At 41.1% G+C, this 6,586-nt stretch overlaps 1 non-coding gene across 1 annotated transcript; it reads left to right on the top strand.

Moving 5' to 3' along the window:
- The first annotated feature begins 2,015 nt into the window (after nucleotides 1–2,015).
- On the top strand, nucleotides 2,016–2,153 carry LOC119948324. The gene has a single exon (XR_005456728.1). It is a non-coding gene; the product is annotated as a small nucleolar RNA SNORA7 (small nucleolar RNA).
- Nucleotides 2,154–6,586: the final 4,433 nt, after the last annotated feature.

Below are 6,586 nucleotides of genomic sequence, written 5' to 3'. Positions count from 1 at the left end.
TCATCAAGAATTGGGCTGGGGAGCTTGTGAGAATCCAACTAGGCTGGAAACCTCCTAAAACTCAAACTTCCAGTGTTGCAGAACATTTACTTTGAAAAACCAAAAAAAAAAAAAAAGGCACCTGGAATTGCTCTCTAAATCTTCTCAACTAGCAGGAAAGGTTCAAATCCTGCTTTACTTTTCAGCTTGCAATTTGGGCCAGAACTCAGTTTGAATGATAATAAGAGACTACAAACCCACACTTCCTCTTTTGTTTGATTCTAAATTATACAATGGGGAAATTTTGATCACCACCTTTTTTTATACTTGACAGATGATAAATAATTCTAAAGCAGCAGAAGTACTCATTATGTTCCGCTTTTGTTCTTTTTGACCATCTTAACACAGACTCTGGGATCACTTAGCAAGCAGCATTTTTAAAAATTCAGCTATAGCGGAAACAGGAGGGTGCTTATACTATTCTCACATTATCCCTCCCTCCCTCTGCTCTAATTTCACGATTACCTATGCTCAATTTTTAAAAGAGTTTTTAATGTAGATTATTTATGGTTTATACAAGACATGCTGCACATGAAAGAAAAAGGTAAAGGCAAATCTTGTAAGCCTCATTAGGCAAATTTTACTTGTATTTGAGTCTTATGGAAATATTGTGTATTTTGAATTTTTCAAGTTTCTTCAATCCATGATTTGTAAAGGAAAATAAACTCTTCCATTAACAACATGAAAATCAGGTCCAACACTAGCCTACAGGCTGTGCTGGGCAAATCTGAATTTCTCAGCAGGGAAGTGTGTATGGGGGGAGGGGTGGGAAGAAGTGGGGCTAAGGTTAGGATTAAAAGGAAGCATTGCTCCCTGCTCCAGTACTTCCACTCCTTGGACATTTCCCTCCCTGAATTGAGAGCAGGATGCATTGGCTGCAGGGTCTATTCCCCACTCACTGCAACAGCTAGTGGTTCAACTCTTTAGAGGAACAGTCAGTCAAGGCTGCAAAATGCCAGCTCACCTGGAGCCACTCCAGCAACACCAGGTAACTATATATGGACATTCACTTACTCTGAGATGATTTTAGGGGCTACCCTGATAAGGGCCCCCCAGGAGCTCTGAATGACTGATTGTTTGCATAAATATGTCAACCACTTTTGCCTGACCCTAAAATGAGCTTTGTATTCAAGGTGTACTCACAAGGAGGCCTTCCCAGACTGAGCCCCTTCCTTCCTCTCCCTCTCGTCCCCCTCTCCATCCCCCCCATCTTACCTCCTTCCCTTCCCCACAGCACCTGTATATATGTATATATGTTTGTACATATCTGTTACTCTATTTATTTATTTATTTATTTTACTTGTACATATCTATTCTATTTATTTTATTTTGTTAGTATGTTTGGTTTTGTTCTCTGTCTCCCCCTTTTAGACTGTGAGCCCACTGTTGGGTAGGGACTGTCTCTATATGTTGCCAATTTGTACTTCTCAAGCGCTTAGTACAGTGCTCTGCACACAGTAAACGCTCAATAAATACGATTGATGATGATGATGATGAAGAGATAGCCTGCATATAAAATGTGTGTGTGTGTGTGTGTGTGTGTGTGAGAGAGAGAGAGAGAGAGAGAGAGAGAGAGAGAGAGAGAGAGAGAGAGAGATTTCAAAGCTGGTGCTGTCAAACTTCAAAGATGGTGCTACTGAAGGTGAGATCCTATTCACGAGAGCCAGAGTGGCTAAGAGACTGAAACATGTGGGACATTCTCTTCTACACTGTATGTGTGTAAAGATAGTTTACTACTGCATTTACTCCATACACTGCCTAATTCTGTTTTTTAAGCCTGCCTCCTAGTACAGGAAGTCCTCAGACTTACTGCCCAATTGCTTTCTGAAAACAAGGATCTAAGTCTTAACGTTGTGTGTTGCAATCATTTTTCTCATAGGAGCAATGGTGTGAATGGGGTCTCTGAACTAGATCTCTGAACCAAGGTCAGATACCACATTTTTACCCAAATGATCCAGAACGTCTACACTCAATTAGGCCTCTCAGGGTCACACCTGGAGAATTTCCAGTACTCTACCAGTCTTGACTATGGGAGGGAGAGTTAAGCAGAGGCCTATCCATTCCATTCCTAACTTGGGCAGTGGCTAGCGAGTGGAAGGCCATCTGCTACAAGTCAAAACTCACTTGTGCTGGGCAGCAGCGTCATGGGAGAGTGTCAAGGGCAGAAACTCAGGTTTACTGCATGGAAGGAGGCAATGGTAAACCGCTTCCATATTTTTACCAAGAAAACTCTATGGATACACTACCAGAAAGATTGCAGGTGGAGGTGGGGCATTCTGGGAGAGTTGTGCCCATGATGACGTGTCAGACTTGACATCATAAGACAACAACATTCAATTATAGATGAGCAATATAGCTGCACTAATTCATTCATTCAGCGGTAATTTTTGAGCCCTTATTGTGTGAAAAGCATTATTATAAGTGTTAGGGAAGAACACAATAAAGGATAAACAAGACTTAGTTCATGACCCTCAGGGGGCTCACAATCTAAAAGAAGGGCTGGGAAGTTGAAGAAAGGAAGAAGGAGGAGGATTTACTACATAAAGACAAAACAGCATGAGGGGGGCAAAGAACACCAGAACATTAGGGTTGAAGGAACCCTTCACAGGCTTCTTACCAGAGTCCAAAAATCATGACCGAAGCCTTCCCTCCATTTAAAAATTTGTGAAGGCAGTGCTGCTGCTCTTTAAGCTCTCCTCTGCCCACTGGAGCAGAGCAGGTAAGAGGCAGAAGTCCAGCGTGGCATGGTGCAGTGGGAACAGGATTTCCCAGTGGTCTCACTCAGTGGTACTGTGGAGTGGGAAGCTAAAAGCAATGCAGCCACTGTTTAAGTCCCTTGACTTGGCTTCTAGACTGTGATCCCACTGTTGGGTAGGGACCGTCTCTATATGTTGTCAACTTGTCCTTCCCAAGCACTTAGTACAGTGCTCTGCACACAGTAAGCGCTCAATAAATACTATTGATTGATTGTGGCCCCCAAATTAAGTATCGATATTGAGTCATTGAGGTTCCAAGGTAGGAAGGTCAACTTTCATTTATGGGTATGTAAACCCTCCCTATTAACTCCACCTAGCAATCAAGTAATTCCCTACCTCCCTGCCTCTCCCACCCCATCTTCGTTAATTTCTCTCTTATTCCCTGCCACACCCCACTGCAGCTTTTAAGACTGTTTTCCCATTTCCTGGAAGCCTATGTGCACCCATAAAGTTACTGTCAAGTCCTAACCCTAAATATTGTAAAGCAAAAACAGGGTATAGATTTAGAAACATAAGTGCAGTTCGCCTGAACTTAAAATGTTTGAATCTCAATTTTCATGAAGTCTCTATTCAAGGAGAGCAACACTTCTCAATTTATGACCATGAGGCAGGTCTGTCTATAGCAGTATCCTCCAATAGTTCACTTCTACGCTGCACTGGTTAAAAATGTTCTTCACCACGTCTTGAAATATTTTTTTTTCTGCCCTTCTGGTTTACATGTGCCCCCTTTCAGTTCACCATAAAGTAGGTCTGTGGGTATCTAGTGGTCATCAATTCTTCTACCACGTACCACCCAACAAAGCTGTGTTGCTATAAGAACTAGTTTCTTAGTTGTAACCCCTTCTGACTATATGAAAAAAGCACTCTCTTCTGTGACATGCCTCCCACTTATTTACTAGAGACAATTAATTCATTCCACCACATTTGGTCTCAGAATGCTTTCCTTCTTCCTGTCTATTTTCCACACAGCCCAAGATGGTGAAAGAGGATTAGGAAGGTATCACAATATCATTGGTGTATGACATACATAATATACCATATTTACTTGCATATTTGTCTCCATCACAAAATCCCTCCTCCCTATCCCCCATTTTTGAGGACGAAATAGAAGATTATTTTGTTAGCTGTGATAGTGGCATGTAACTGGAGTGGAAGTTGAGAAATGTCAGAATGTGCTAACCCCACAGATATGAGCTCACGCCTGGGAGGTTTTTTTTTTTCCTTGAATAATAATAACCACCATTATGGTATTTGTTAAGTGCTTACTATGTGCTAGGTACTGCACTAAGCGCTAAGGTGGATACAAGCAAATCAGGTTGGACATAGTCCCTGCCCCAAGTGGGGCTCACAGTCTCAATCCCCATTTTACAGAGGCACAGAAAAGTGAAGTGATTTGCTCAAGGTCACACAGCAGACAGGTGGCAGACCCAAGATAAGAACCCACATCCTCTGACTCCCAGGCTCTTGTTCTATCCACTACTCCATGCTGCTTGAAGGGTGCCCAGGTATAATTTACTCCAGAGCAGAAAGAAAAAAATGGAGTGGGAGGTTTTGAACCATTGAATGCCTACTGCATGTAAAAATTGAGAGTACAATAGACATAAGAGATGCTCTTACCATAAGAACTAGACTGTACTGTACTCTACTACAGTGTACTCTAGACTGTAAGCTCTTTGTGGGCATGGACAATGTCTAACAACTCATTTTTTACTCTCCCAAACACTTAGTGCAGTGCTCTGCACACAGTAAGCACTCAGTAAATATGACTGAGTGATTGAGATGCAGTCTCAAGTGTCCTGTCCCTTTTCTCTTCCTTCTCCCCTCTTTTCCTCCTTTTCTCCTGCTGCTCTTTTTTCACTTATGCATCCCTCATTGTTGGACTTAATTCTTTATACGATCTCAGAAAATAGCAGAAATGATGCAAAAATATAGGGCAGGCATGCAAATAAATATGGCACATGATATATACACATATGATCTGCTGCAATATTATATCAATTTCTTTGAATAGATAGGAACATTGAAGCTACCCTGTATAGAGAAGAGGAATTTTGTTTCCCAGTACACTCAATAGACAATAAACAATAATTTATGAAAACTAAAAAGTCTAAATATAAATTTATGGATGAGAGAAAAATGAAATTGAGAAATGTGTAAAGAAATGTCAAGTGATAAGCAAGGGGTTTGCTTTAATCAATTATTAAAGTGATTTAAAAGAGTGAAGAAAATGCTTAATAGATCAGCAAAGCACTTTTTAATAAATGATATTGTTTGAATTAATGGTCTAATTGCAGATTTTCCCAATATGCAGGCATGATGCTAAAGGCGATCTCTTAGTTTCTTTTTTAGATAAGCTGTGTTTTAAAAATTACTTTATTACATAACTGCTTGAATAAATAATGTGCATTTTATTAAAAAAAAGTAGTGTCTGTCCCTCTCTTTTTTTTCTCTCTCCTTCCTTCCCAAACAATTTTACATTCATTCACTGTACATCTCCCTCTCATCCAAAAACACATTTTGGAAAATCAGTGACTGTTATTCATCGCCAATTGTAAAATGAAAAAAAATGTTTCTCTCAGCCTTTGCAGTAAACACATTTGCAAGCTTCCATGTAAGATTAGAAATAAAAATGGTAGAAGCTGGAAGACAGAATACAAACACTCTGAAGTATACCTGCCCTTCACTTTTGAAGATTATTCTACAGACAGCGCAGGACCTGACACTCCGGCCTGAGAGATCCTGCTCTAGTGAACAGGGCATAAGGTCAGGAGACCTGGGTTCAATCCCAGCTCTTCCACTAGCCTGCTGGGTAACCTTGATCAAAGAGAAGTAGCATGGCTTAGTGGAAAGAGCACGGGCTTGGGAGTCAGAGTTTGTGGGTTCTAATCCTGCCTCTGCCACTTGTCAGCTGTGTGACTTTGGGCAAGTCACTTAACTTCTCTGTGCTTCAGTTACCTTACCTGTAAAATGATGAATAAGACTGAGTCTCATGTGGGACAACCTGAGTACCTGTATCTACCCCAGCACTTAGCACATAGTAAACGCTTAACAAATGCCCTCATCATCACCATATCACTTAAAAATAATAATAATGGCATTTGTTAAGCACTTACTATGTGTGCAGCACTGTTCTAAGCACTGGACTTAACCTATCTGAAGCCCAGTTTCCCCATCTGCAAAATGGAAAATGAGCAACTCCCACAATTAGAAGGTGGGAGGCAGAACAGGGCCTGCAAGAGAAACAGAGGAAGCACGAGGGAGATAGGAGGAGAACCAGGAGAGAACAGCGTCAAGATCGCATAACGTTTCCAGGAGAAGGGGTGGTCCACAGTGTCAAAGGCAGCTGCGAGGTTGAGAAGGATTAGGATGGAGTAGTAGCTGTTGGAATTGGGAACCACTCCCTTGGAGAACTCATTTGTTCCCACATCTTCAGCTATCATTTCTATGTGGGTGATTCCCAAATCTACCCCTTTCTCTTTCTCCTTCTCTGCAGCTGTGTATTTCCTCTTGCTTTCAGGACATCCCTACTTAGATTCATTCATTCAATCGTACTTATTGAGTGCTTACTGTGTGCAGAGCACTGTACTAAGCGTTTGGGAAGTACAAGTTGGCAACACATAGAGATGGTCCCTACCCAACAGTGGGCTCACAGTCTAGAAGGGGGAGATAGAGAACAAAACATATTAACAAAGTAAAATAAATAGAATAAATATGTACAAATAAAATAAAATTGAGTAATAAATACGTACAAACATATATACATATATACGGGTGCTGTGGGGAGGGGAAGG

Source organism: Tachyglossus aculeatus, chromosome X4 (assembly GCF_015852505.1).
Source record: "Tachyglossus aculeatus isolate mTacAcu1 chromosome X4, mTacAcu1.pri, whole genome shotgun sequence".
NCBI lineage: Eukaryota > Metazoa > Chordata > Mammalia > Monotremata > Tachyglossidae > Tachyglossus > Tachyglossus aculeatus.
This window is presented reverse-complemented; position numbering and strand designations above follow the sequence as displayed.